Here is a 13,540-nt window from a genome sequence, read left to right as displayed (position 1 = left end):
GACCCGGGAGCCAGCGGGCTGCGGTGGCGGGGCGCGGTGGCGGGGTCGGCCGGGGCCGGGGCCGGGGCGTGGGAGCGGCGACCGGCCTGCGGGTCACAGCGGGGGCGCGCGCGGGCCACGGCCCCCTGTGTGCTCCGCGCCCCCCGCAGCCTCTCCGGGACGCTTGTCCCTCGGCCCCCGGCCTGCCCCGGGCCCGCCGGAGTCGCGGGAGCAGCCCGCCCGGGGGGTGCTCGGGGTGCTCCTCCTGGGCGGCCTGCGCAGCGAGGGAAGGCGGGGATCCTGACGAGGGACGCGACCGGGGCTTCCCCGCGGGGGAGACGCGCCTGCAGGCGACGGAGAAGGCGGCGAGTGCCGGAGGGCGGGCCTCGGCTCCGCTGGGGGCGCGGACGGGGCCCCGCGGCCGGACTTGGAAACTTTTCTCCCACGTGGTCGCTCAACGGGTGACCGAGAGCCCCGGCGCCCCCGTGACCCCGGGGCCCTCCGCGCCTTCCAGCCGCGGCCCGTGACGCGCGCGGGGGGTGAGCCCGGGGCCGCCCCCGCCCCCGCCCCGCCCGAGGACCCGCGGGACCCGCAGGACGCCTCCCGACCGCGGCCCGCTGCCTCCCGGCCTTTCCCTTCGCGCCCCTCCTGCCGCCGCAGCGTAGCGGATGGCGCATAAAAGTTGTATTGAAGAGTTGACTGCAGCCCAGAATCGATCAACAAGAGGCCAGCCTCTAGGTAAAAGAGCTGAGCGTTTTCCGGGGCAGTGGGATTGCTGTGCACGGGTCAGAAGGATGCCGGCAGCCCTCTCCCACCAGCCCGCTAGCTCCCCACCGCCTCACCCCTCTTCCCCAAGAGCACTTAGAGAGGAAAAAAGGAAATGAACTGACATGGTTAAGTTGCTCACAGTGGGTCGGGCGCCCTACTACACCCTTCGTACATCGTTTCTCATTTCGCCTCTTTACGAAACCTACGCATTTAACTAGCGTAACCCGAAGGAGGTGGTAAAGAAGGGGCATGACAACCTGACATACTCGAGATTGGTTGGCTCATTCATTTCTCCATTCGATAGTTCTAAGGACCTGCTGTGTCCCAGGCACAGTTCTAGGTGCTGGGAATTCAGTGGTTCGCAAAACACAGAGGGTCCTCCTCCGATCTTGGGTTGTAGCAAGGCAGGCGAGCCTCACTCACCTTGCACTCTCTGGCCGTTCAATGACCATTGCCTTAAATCACACTCCTTCAGCATCCTCTTTTCTGGATCTTTATGAAACCTAGGTGGAGTGGGGGGGAGGGGCAGGATGGGAGGATGACAGGAAACAAGTTACAGGGGCAGAGAGAGGCAACCACTGAACTGTGAATAAGCTTTCTGCCTGCCCAGGGAGGAGACCATCTGACCTTAAGCAAAGACTCTTAAATGACTAGTTTTCTCATCTGTAAATCAAACTTTCAATTAAATGTTCAAAAAATTCCCTTTCAGGTCTACCACTGGCCTTCTCAAAGGATATGTTTTCTTTTTTTTTTTTTTAATTTATTTTTTTATTGGTGTTCAATTTACTAACATACAGAATAACACCCAGTGAAAGGATATGTTTTCAAGTAGATGCTGTCCTTTATTTCTTGAGAAAAGCGACCAATATATGGAATCTGATTCAATTTATTAAGAACATGGTGCCTCCTTCTAAAACTATCTACCCAGCATAACTGAGCTTGCTGCCCCTGGAGCAGTTAGCTGTGGCTCTGGACAGAGTGTAACTTTTGTGTTAACCTCTAGGATGCTGTCCCAGCACCGGCTGAAATCCACACTAAGTTTTTCAAGTTCACGCCTACCAAAAAAAAAAAAAAAAAAAAAAAGGCGAGTTCTTTGTCATTTAAAGGAAGGATCTGAGTTCACTCTTAGGGCTTTTGGGAATGTGGAAGACATTTTCCATACTGATAAGTTTCAGTGAAAACTAAGAACTAACTTGCAGTTACAGTCACGTTTCACAACTATAGGGGTTGGGTTGAGGAAGGTGTGAAATTGGCAAATATAATAAAAAGTATAATATTAGTGACTTCCCAGAGTAGCCCTTGGCAGTCCTGTCTTTAAAGAGTAATGTCTGGTAGGGGGGAAAAAAAAAAAAAAAAGATGGTAATGCACTGCATCCAAGAACCTTGCCTCTAGGAAGAGTAATTTGCAAATGCATTTTTGGGATAATGTTTAAATGATTTTTTTTCAGGGTCCAAGTGCAATGCTCACTGGAATTGGTAATGCCTTTTGGGTCAGAGTTTCAATTTTCTTCCATCAGAGAATTAAAATTGTTTGTGGATTATGTTGCCCATATCTATTTCTAATTCTCCATATCATCTATGTTGTTAAGAGCAACATGATTAATGTTGTAATGATTAATAACCACCATATAATAAGCTAAGTACTTACTGTGTGCCAGGTCTGTTCTAAGTTATAACATTTAATTCTCATGAATTTTGAGTAAGGTTTTATTATATTTAGGGTTGAGTAAACTGAGGCTTAAGGAGGTCAAGCAAAGAGGCTCCGGGATAGCTCAGTCAGTTAAGTGTCAGACTTGATTTCGGTAGCTCAGGATCCTGATATGGTGCCCCACCTCCAGCTCCATGCTAAGCATACAGCCTACTTAAGATTCTCTCTCCCTCTCCCTGCTCCGCCCTACCCCACGTGTGTGTTCTCTCTCTCTCTCTCTCTCTCAAAAAATAAATAAATAAATTAATTAATTAATTAATAAATAGTCAAGCGTAGGTAGCATGGCTTTTTCATCGTAAGCTGAATTTGGCCTGAGTGATTCCACAACTTGTTCTCTTAATTGTTATCCTGAATGCCTTCCTCAGAATGATTCCCCAAGAAATCAAATGCTATGTATAGATAGAGTACAAACACTTTGGAAAACTGGCAATGTCTACTCAAGTTAAACATATGAACACTCCATGGCCCACCAATTCCTTTCCTAGGGATATACCAATGTCAAATGTGTACTGAAAGATATTAAACAGCTCAGAGTATTATCATAACCCCTAAACTGGAAAAAACTCAAATGTTCATTTGTAGAACAATGGGGAAATAATTGGTGATATATTCATATAATGGAATACTATGCACCACTAAGAATGAACAATCTAATTCCAAATGCAGTAACATATATTAATATCATAAATATAATGCTCAGTGAAAGAAGTGAGACACACAAGAGTATGTGTTGTGCAAAAACAGGCAAAACTCATTTATGCTAGCAGAAGTTAGGACCGTAGTTACCTTTAAAGGGGGCTGATGACTGGAAAGGGGCATAAATAGGGCTTCTGAGGAGTTGATCATGTTGCTTCTTGGACTTGGTGCTGGTTGCACATGTGCATTCAGTTTGTAAAAATTCATCAAGCTGTACTGTTATGATATATGCACTTCTCTGTATATGCATAACTTCAAAAACATGTTAAATGCTATGTATGAGGGGGGGTATTGTTTGTATACATATGAGTATTTATAGAACACTTGAGTTTTTTCATGAATTAATGGCACTGTCCAAATGCTCATCAACGGTAAAATGGATAAATAAACTATGGTTTATTCACACAACACCACACAGTGTGAACACACAATGGAATAATAAATAAAGCATAGCGTATCATCAGATTTCTTACCAGGCAGAATGAAAGATAAAGCTTTAACTTGAAATGGGCAGTTTGAATGAGCTCATAATTCGTATCAGCAAAAGCTTAGGCAAATTCCTTGCCAAAAGACTGTAGTTGATAAAGAGTAAAGCTGAAGAAATAATTCCATAAGAGGTTGCTTGTTTAGTAGGGAAGACACTCAAGTGGTTCTGGAAAACACAAAAGGAAAATCTTAATCTGTGTTCAGGAATAAAATACTTAACGCAGGAGAGCCTCTCCAGCTGTGCCATCTTTTATTCGAATCAATGATTAATACTCAAACTGTATCTTGAACATTCAACCTTGACTAGTCAGAGAGTATTATCATAGCTCGATGACTGAGCTAAACTCTGAGCATTCCAAGTGGTGATAGTTATTTTTGGTATCAAGTTTTCTAAATTGCTAAATTTTTATATCCCTCTGAAGTCTTGCACTTTGCACTCTGCCAACACGGCAATTATTAGTGCATCCTTCTTGATATTACATACCAGTATATAGTATTTGAATTTAATTTATTAGGAAGATTGATTTTTAACTCAAGTCAGCTTCAGGTCTATGCTTTGGTGGTTTATAACTTTGTTATTTTGCGTGTGCGTCTGCCCTGAGACCAAGGTAGAACTGAGCTGGTTAATGGATCTATCTTTATGCCATTTCCAAATGAGCAAACAAGGAGACTCACACATTCATTTAATATCCCTTCTTTAACCCTCATAAGTTGTTTTTAATAATAAGTATTCCCGGGGAGAAGTGATAGCTTGCGTTAACTGACACATAGCCCATCAGCAAGAACATTGTTGTAACTTTGCCCTAATTAGCGCCTGCTGTTTTAATTTTTTTTTCCTACATTGTAAGTTGTTTTTCGAACCGCAGTTTTAATGTTCCAAAAAAGGTGGGGGGAAGAAATGTGTGGTTCAACATCCTAAATGTGCCACTTTCCATAATATTGTACACTAAACTTGGATCTTTTGGGTCCCTGTGATGAATGACACGTGGATCAACCCATAGTCTTCAGACACTGCTCTGTGAAGGCAATGAAAGATAACTGCTGGTAACCAAATGGTGATCATATAAAAAGGTATTTCTGTCAAATTTTAATGAGCTTTAGATTTCCACAAAATTAACCAGTCTTCCTCTCCCTTCTCAGCTCAATGCTTTCTACTTAACATGATCAGATGGAAAAGTGTAGGATAATCACAAGAAAAAACTTTAAATGACTTTAGTGGAAGACCTCTGTATTTATTACAGGATTATACCCTGAGGAACAATTTCTCTATTGGACTTGGTAGATGACTTGTGATAAATTGTGATTTTTTAAAAAATTCTTATTTAAAGAGCAATATAGATCTGAAAGGATCAGATTCAGGATAGATAACATCCTGGTTGAAAATACTATCAATCCTTTGGAATTACATGAAGAATATAATAAATTATAGCCCAGACATAATTGCAAGCTTCTATTTATAAAACATAATAATTATTGGGACACCTGGCTGGCTCAGTTGGAAGAGAATGTGATTCTTGATCTTAGGATCATGAGTCTGATCTCTGTACATTGGGTGCAGAGATTACTTAAATAAAACTTTTTAAAAAAAATAATAAAGTAACACATAATAATAATTTTACATTTCTGTGTTCAAGCCCTTTTGTGGTCTGGTCCCAGTTACGCTATCAACCTCCTTTATTATATAGCATGTTTCTACATATCCCGAGCTAAGCTCTTGCCTAGAAGACTTGCATGCCTTGGCCATGCTGGTACATCAGCCCAGAACCTCCTTTCCTGCCATCTGAACTTGCTGAATGTTTTCTCACCCATCAAGACCCATTTATCCCTCAAGGCCAACTCTTCCAAAAAAGCTTACTCTGATTGTTACTTCCATTCAGAATTAATGGCCTCTTCTCTACTTTTGTGGCATTTTAACTTCTGTGCATTTTACTTATTATTACAGATTTCAGATTAATAGAGTGAACAATCATGTACTCTCTCCATGGCTTTAGAAACAAAATATTTCCAGGGACATCTGGCTGGCACAGTTGGTTGAGCATTCGAGTTCAGGTCTTGATCTCGGAGTCATGAGTTTGAGTCCTGAGTTGGACTCCAGGCTGAGCATGGAGCCTGTTAAAAAAAAAAAAAAAATCCAAAATCCTTGAATCCTCCTGTGTTCACAATTCCCTCTTCTGAAATTGTGTTTTCCCTCCTCCCACTTCCTTTTCCCCACTGTCCCCGGGAGGATCATTATCTAAATTGTATGATTATTATTGCACTCATTTCTCTATACTTTTACTTTATTAGAAGTATTCCTAAACCACATATAGAATTTTTTGCATATTTTAAAATATATCTAAATGATATCAATCTATATGTATTTTTCTAAAACTTGTTTTTTATATTGTGTTTTATTTCTGAAAGTTGTTGATACATATAGTTCCTATGCATTTATTTTCACTGTGGCCTACTATTTTAATGTGTGGCTATTCCATAACAGAATTATTTATACCTTTTCAACAGACGTTTAGCGGTTTACATTTTTTTTAATTCCAATGTAGTTAACGTTTTGTGTTCTATTGGTTTCAGGTGTACAATATAGTGATTCAACACTTCCATACATGATCCAGTGCTTATCATAATGAGTGAGCTCCTTAATTCCCATCACCTATTCCCCCCAGCTCCCTACCCACCTTCCCTCTGGTAACCATCTGTTTGTTCTCTATATTTAAGAGTCTGTTTGGGGGTTGCCTTTTTTTCCTTTGTTCATTTTGTTTCTTAAATTCCACATATGAGTGAAATCACATGGTATTTGTCTTTCTCTGCCCGATTTATTCCCTGAGCATAATACTCTTTAGCTCCATCCATGTTGTTGCAAATGGCATAATTTCATTCTTCTTTATGGATGAATAATATTCCATTGTGTATATATACACACCACATCCTCTTTATCCCTTCATCAATCGATGGATACTTGGGCTGCTTCCATAACTTGACTATCCTGAATAATGCTGCAGTAAACATAGGGGTGCTTATATCCCTTTGAATTCTTTTGTTATTTTGGGGGTATATACCCAGTAGTGCAATTTCTAGATCATAGGGTATATTTTTTAATTTTTTGAGGAAACTCCATACTGTATTCCACAGTGGCTGTGCCAGCTTGCATTCCCACCAACAGTGCATGAGGGTTTCTTTTTCTCCACATCCTCCTCAACACTTATTGTTTCTTGTGTTGTTGATTTTATTTATTTGTTTTTAAAGATTTTTTTTATTTATTTGGCAGAGAGAGAGAGCACGCACCCAAGCAAGAGGAGCAGCAGGCAGAGGGAGAGGGAAAAGCAGGCTCCCTGAAGAGAGGGATCACGACCCAAACTGAAGGCAGATGCCCAAATGACTGAGCCATGCAGACATCCAGTGTTGTTAATTTTAGCCATTCTGACATGTGTCAGGTGATGTCTCATTGTGGTTTTGATTTGCATTTCCCTGATGATGAATGATGTTGAGCATCTTTTCATGTGTCTGTTGGCCATCTATGTCTTCTTTGGGTTTTTTTTTTTTAAGGATTTTGTTTATTTAATCATGAGAGACACACAGAAAGACAGAGAGAGAGAGGCAGAGGCATAGGCAGAGGGAGAAGCAGGATCCATGCAGGGAGCCTGACATGGGACTCGATCCTGGGTCTCCAGGATCACGCCCTGGGCTGAAGGCAGCGCTAAACCGCTGAGCCACCGGGGCTGCCCTATATGTCTTCTTTGAAGTAAATGTCTGTTCGTGTTTTTGTCCATTTTGTTAAATTGGATTATTTTTTGTTTGGATGTTGAATTTTACAAGTTCTTTATGTATTTTGGGTAGAAACCTTTTATCAGATATGTCATTTGCAAATATCTCCTCTCACTCAGTAGGCTGTCTTTTAGTTTTATTGGCTATTTCCTTTGCTGTGCAGAAGCTTTTAATTTTGATGTAATCCCAATAGTTTATTTTTGCTTTTGTTTCCCTTGCCTGAGGAGACATATCTAGAATGACGTTATCAATGATTTACAATATTTTGTCATTATAAATAATGCAGATGCACAAGGAGACAAGGCTTTTTACGTCTTTTTTTTTTACGTCACTGGTTATAGAACTTATTCTTCTATAATTTTTGTTATTATATACACATCCTGTGATCTTTTCTAATCACTTGGTAATCTCTATAGGGTAGGGACTGGGCAGGCAATAGCAAGTACTCAATAAATGTTACCTGGCTTGATGATTTATCCGTCCTGTCTTTGAGTTTAGATTTTGTAGACTCAGGTGGTTGTGTTTTAATTATAGTACAGATGAAGACTAAATTTTTGGATTTTCATAAATTTACTTCAGAATTCCTAAAATGAGGCCTCGAGGGATAGTTGATTTTGTCGGACTTGGTATTAAAACAGGCTCCTATCAAGCATCTGTCCTTAAAAACCAGTTGGTAGTATCTCTGAACTCCTCGATGCCTCTGTAAATTAAATTTTGGGACCCAATAGAGTTTCTTTTTGAAATATTGAATATCCAGTGATCTCATTTTTCAAGTGCCTTTATTCTTTTGAAAAATCCTAAAAAGAGAAAACAACATCTTCACTTGCAATGAAAATTTCTTGATGTTCAGAACAAATAAACACATTGTTGTTTCAACTATTCAGATAAAGAATGTTGCCCAGGTTCTAGGATGGGCTCATATTATCAGGATTTTTCATGAAATTGTTATTTAAATATCAGGATAACTGATAAGAAATGAGCTATCAGAAGAAAATATTGATAATTTAAGCTGTTTATGTGTTGTTGATACAATTCTACCCTATGTATGTTGTTCTCCAAAGTTTTATTTCTTAAATTTAAAAGAGGGATATTATATATACAAGAATATTTACAACATTATCACTTATGATGGGGGAAAAAGAAAAACAACATAAATGTTCTACAATAAAGGATAATTAACTTATAACATGGAACCTTATGGATTTATTAGAATTTGTAAGGGTATTTATCTGTTAACTAATAACAGAATTGTACATACCTTGTGACAATTGCTTTTAGAACTATTAAATTATATTGTCTATGTAAAGTTTAGACAGAACACAACAACATATATTGTCACTTTATTTTAGTAGTAATATAGATGGAAAATTATTTTTAAATTGCTTTCCTATATGTTAAATTTATTTAATTATAAATAGAGCTTTGTAAGTATCATATTCCTTTTCAAAAAAGGTGTGTGTATTAGGTGGCTGACTCTCCTGCCTTGTTTAGATCCAAAGGGTTTCCCAAGATACAGAACATTCAGTGCTAAAACTTGACCATGTTGTGCAAACTGTGACAGTTGATAATCCAATAATATGTCTTTGATTGGTAGGATAAGGTGGAAAGAAATTGTAATTTTATTTTCAATTGTCAGGATATAAACTGGATATCAGTTTGATCACTAACTAGAAATTATTTATGCTTGAGACTCTACTCGTCCATATTGTGACTAATCTTGTAAAAATGCATACAAAATCTTAAAGAGACAACCTTCTACTAACTGCATATTTACGTGGTATCAATTTCAACAAATGAAATTGCTCTCAGCACACATTAATTGACATAATTACTGAAACACCAAAATCATATTAGCCACTGTAGGTCAAAGGAAAAAAAAAAAGAAAGAAAGAAAGGAAATCATTGCTCCAGCAAATTGCAGAAGTATTAAAAAAAAAAAAAAAGGGAAAAGAAAAAGGAAAAAGAAAGGCTTAAAAGTTGTTCAACTTGTAGATAGTTTTAAATAAAGCCAATAAAACATGGCTATTTCAATATTCATTCGTGAGATAATTCTTAACAGTATATCTTGGCTATATTGCAGCTTAAAAGTAAGTCTTTCTAATATTCTGCACTTTGTTGATCTTATAATCTCTATTGTCTGTGTTTTAGTGGCATAGCACTCCTATTCAAAGACAAATTGTACCCACTATTAATATCTATTTTAATAATTAACAATCATACAGTTATTCTAGAAGCCCAACAGCAGCAACAATGACATCTTTGTATTTGCAGAAAGCTTACTTTTCAAATTTTTGGCTCTTTTTCCTAAAACAGTGACATCATAGTAAAACATTGTTCTGCCTGTTTTGGGTTCGAATCTTCTGATAAGTTAGAGAAACATAAAGGTAACAAAAAAAGACATATATTAGCATAATTCTGCAAGGCAAAGAAATCTCTGCTAGCACTTTGTCATTTCTGTTGCTTGTATACATGGAATCTATTGTTTTGTGGTCTTACTTCTTCATTTCCTATGCTAGATTGTTCTTGACACTGAAAATGTAATTTCTTACACAACTCACCTTCCATGCTCTCTTTTCCAGTATGTATTATTGTTAGAATACCTTTGCTTTCCAGAGTCTTTTATCAAAGCTCATTAGCATTCTTGATCATCATCATGATTATTGCCATTATTATTTATTTTTGCTCCTCTGTGCAGAAAGTTTTTGCTTTATTGCAACATTGTTTTGTTCTCTCTATCATTAATAACTAGTCTTACGCATTAGTATAGAATTCTGCTTTTGTTGAAAATTAACTCCCATGAATCAGAGAAACATGAAGAAAACAAATGTAGACACATTGTGGTACATTTCTTCAAAATAAAAAGAGAGACATTCTCGAATTTTTTGTTACTCTGGTTTGACCACATGGAATCAAGCACTTCACCACCTATAAAATCTTATATAAACTTTTACTTCTACATTATTAATTTCTAATTTAATTTCCTATCAATAATTTTATCCAACAGAAACAGTGTTATTACAACCAAATATATATAATGGGGCCAAAATAGGGGATGGGGGCAGAGAAAAAATAAAGAAAAAAGGAAGATGTGCTTCACCATAAAGAACAAGAGAGATTTTTATACATTATTTGTATTATATGTACCATTCTCCTCATGTTTTAGATTTTGTCTCATATTATGGAGAACTACAGAGACAGAAATAGTAGAATGTGTTTGTTCTGCTCAACACCTAACAAAAGTTTCCTTTTCATATAATCCTCATGTTAGGCACCCCAATCTTAGCCTTCACTTAATACTGCTGAAAATTCTAATAACATGTCATAGTTTCTGTACCTCTACCTTCACCACATGCAAGCACAGACATGCATACCAGGATTTATCTGTGGTCAAATCCACACTGACCAATTCTTTCCTCCATTCTGCCAGAAATCTGTTGATTATCCCAATCCACCTTTGTAGAGGACAACTAAAACATAGTATTTTATAGCCGCTGTTTGTGGCTATATAAAGTGATGGATGCCAAAACTTTTGGGAAACAAGATATTCATAAAGTCTTAGTGTCACATCCAAGATCATTTACTAATTAAAAGGGGAAGGGGAATTTCAGCATTGTAGATACCTGTAACTACCACCTTAACCAAATGATCAGGCACTGCATCATCAATTATGATATCATATACTTCTGATGTAATGCATTGAGGACACAACAATATGTATATAATATTCCTTCCAAAAATATTTAACCTGAATATAATCATTGGGACATAGCAAGACAAATCTAAAATGAGGGGCATTCTGCAAAACAACTGGTCTGAACATTTAAAAAATGTCAATGTCATGAAAAGAAGACAAACAATGACTGGGAAATTGTAGAATAAGAGAGGGTAAAGATAGGACAAGTGAATGCAACAGATAATCCTTGATTGTATCCTACAATACAAAAATAAATAAATTAAGCTGCATAGGACATTATTTGGACAATTGGGGAAATTTGAATATAGAGAATATTTTAGGTAATAGTATTAAATCAATGGGATGCCTGGGTGGCTCAGTCGATTAAGCCTCAGACTCTTAATTTCAGCTCAGGTCATGATCTCAGGGTTGTAGGATAGAGTCCCACTTTGGGCTCTGCACTTGGCAGGGAGTCTGCTTGGGATTCTCTCTCTCCCTCCACCCTTCTATCCACCCCCACCCCTGGCACACTCACTTGCTATCTCTCTCTCAAATAAAAAATAAATCTTTTAAAAATAGTGTTGAATCAATGTTAAAGATCTCAAGGAATTGTCTTGTGCTTATGTGGAAGAATTCCCTTTTTCTTAAGATGTAAAAGTATTTAGAGATGAAGTGTCATGGTGTTTGCAATAAATTCTCAAATAGGTTGGCAATGCCTATATATGCAGAAATGGAATAGAGAAAGATAAATAGAAATGGAGAGGAAGCAAATGTGGCAAAATGTTAACAACTGGTAAATTGAAGTGAAGGGTATATGGCTCTTCATTGTATATTCCTGCAGCTTTTCTGAAGGTTTGAAATGTTACACAATAAAAAACTGGGGAAAAGATGGTAAACCAAAACCTTACATCTCTCAGGAAAGGAAGTCCAAAAGTTAATATATCAAACCAAAATGCTTTTCTTCAGGCTACAAGAAAATTTAATAGACTCCAAATGCATGGGCTTAAGCATCACTGTAAAATGAGGCAGGATCAGCCCAGCAGGCCAGCAGGACATTTCTCTAGAGACTACATTGGTATGTACATGTGTTTCAGGAGATATGTATATTTATAGACATACGTCTCTCCCTCTCTCTCCTATTCAATTAGGTAAGTATATGTATTATATATACATATATATTTTAAAGCTTTTATTTATTCATTTGACAGACAGAGAGAGCCCAAGTAGGGGGAAGAGCAGAGGCAGAGGGAGAAGCAGACTCCCCACTGAACAGGGGGCCCAACGTGAGGCTCTATCCCAGGACCTCAGGATCATGACCTGAGTCTAAGGCAGACTTAACCAACTGAGCCATCTGGGTACTCCTTATATTGTATATTTTATTTTTTTATTTTTTTTAAAGATTTTATTTATTTATTCATGAGAGACACAGAGAGAGAGAGAGGCAGAGACACAGGCAGAAGGAGAAACAGGGAGCCCGACGTGGGACTCGATCCCCGGTCCCCAGGATCATGCGCTAGGCTGAAGGCGGCACTAAACAACTGAGCCACCGAGGCTGCCCTATTGTGTATTTTAATATATCATTTTATGTATCATTAGAGATGCCATAGTGAAAGATATCCATTTGAGTAGATCCAAATAAGTAAACAGAGGTCCAGAGGTGTATGGTGCCTTGCCCAATGTGACACAGGTACATACTGTTAGACCTGGACCTAGAAACCAGAAGACCTGTGCTTTATTAACTATTTTAGGCTTCCTGGGGTGCCTGGCTGGCTTAATCAGTGGAACATGTAACTTTTTATTTTTTAAGGTTTATTTATTTATTTATTTTAGAGAGAAAGAGTACATGTGCACACAGGGGGAAGAGCAGAGGAAGAGAGAGAGAGAGAATCTCTAGTAAACTCTCTGCTTGAGTACATAGCCTGACATGGGGCTCAATCCCGGAACCCTGAAAACATGACGTGAGCCACAATCAAGAATCTGATGCTTCGGGATCCCTGGGTGGCTCAGTGGTTTAGCACCTGCCTTGGGCCCAGGGCGTGATCCAGAAGTCCCAGGATCGAATCCCATGTTGGGCTTCTGTATGGAGCCTGCTTCTCCTCTGCCCATGTCTCTGCCTCTCTCTCTCTCTGTCTCTCATGAATAAATAAATAAAATCTTAAAAAAAAAAAAAAAGAATCTGATGCTTAACCAAGTAAGCCACCCAGATGCCCCCTGGAACATGTGACTCCCAATCTTGGGATCGTGAATTTGAGCCCCACATTGAGGATAGAACTTACCTAATAAAAAAAAATTATGTATATATATATATATATATATATATATATATGCACACTATTTTAGGCTTTCTCATTTCATTATTTCCATAAAAATAACATCAACCACGATAGTCAATTTAGAATTTTCCAAACTACTTCAGTCTAATAAAAAGCCTTTACTTTTTTCACACTACCCAATTTATCTCTCTTTTTCTA

The 13,540-nt window shown here is 38.7% G+C and overlaps 1 long non-coding RNA gene across 1 annotated transcript; it reads left to right on the top strand.

Moving 5' to 3' along the window:
• On the top strand, positions 1–10,274 carry LOC144319753 (uncharacterized). Its single transcript, XR_013385486.1, has 2 exons — positions 1–717; positions 6,900–10,274. It is a non-coding gene; the product is annotated as an uncharacterized LOC144319753 (long non-coding RNA).
• Positions 10,275–13,540: the final 3,266 nt, after the last annotated feature.

Source organism: Canis aureus, chromosome 8 (genome assembly GCF_053574225.1).
Source record: "Canis aureus isolate CA01 chromosome 8, VMU_Caureus_v.1.0, whole genome shotgun sequence".
In the NCBI taxonomy this organism is placed as follows: domain Eukaryota; kingdom Metazoa; phylum Chordata; class Mammalia; order Carnivora; family Canidae; genus Canis; species Canis aureus.
This window is presented reverse-complemented; position numbering and strand designations above follow the sequence as displayed.